Raw genomic sequence first — 208 nt, forward strand, 5'->3', positions numbered from 1 at the left:
CCCCGCCGGGTCAGAGCTCTGGTACACCAGCAGGCACTGGCTGCCCACCACCTCCTCCTGGTGGATGAGCTTCCCTCGGTAGTAGATGCTGACATCCAGGATGGGGATGAAGCCATCTGCACGGGATAGTGATCAGCAACCACATTTCCCCAAACCCAAATGCTCCCCCTGCCCAAAATGCCCCCCCGTCCAATATTAACATTATACA

This window comes from Nestor notabilis, unplaced genomic scaffold, assembly GCF_000696875.1.
Source record: "Nestor notabilis isolate BGI_N333 unplaced genomic scaffold, ASM69687v1 scaffold28270, whole genome shotgun sequence".
NCBI lineage: Eukaryota > Metazoa > Chordata > Aves > Psittaciformes > Psittacidae > Nestor > Nestor notabilis.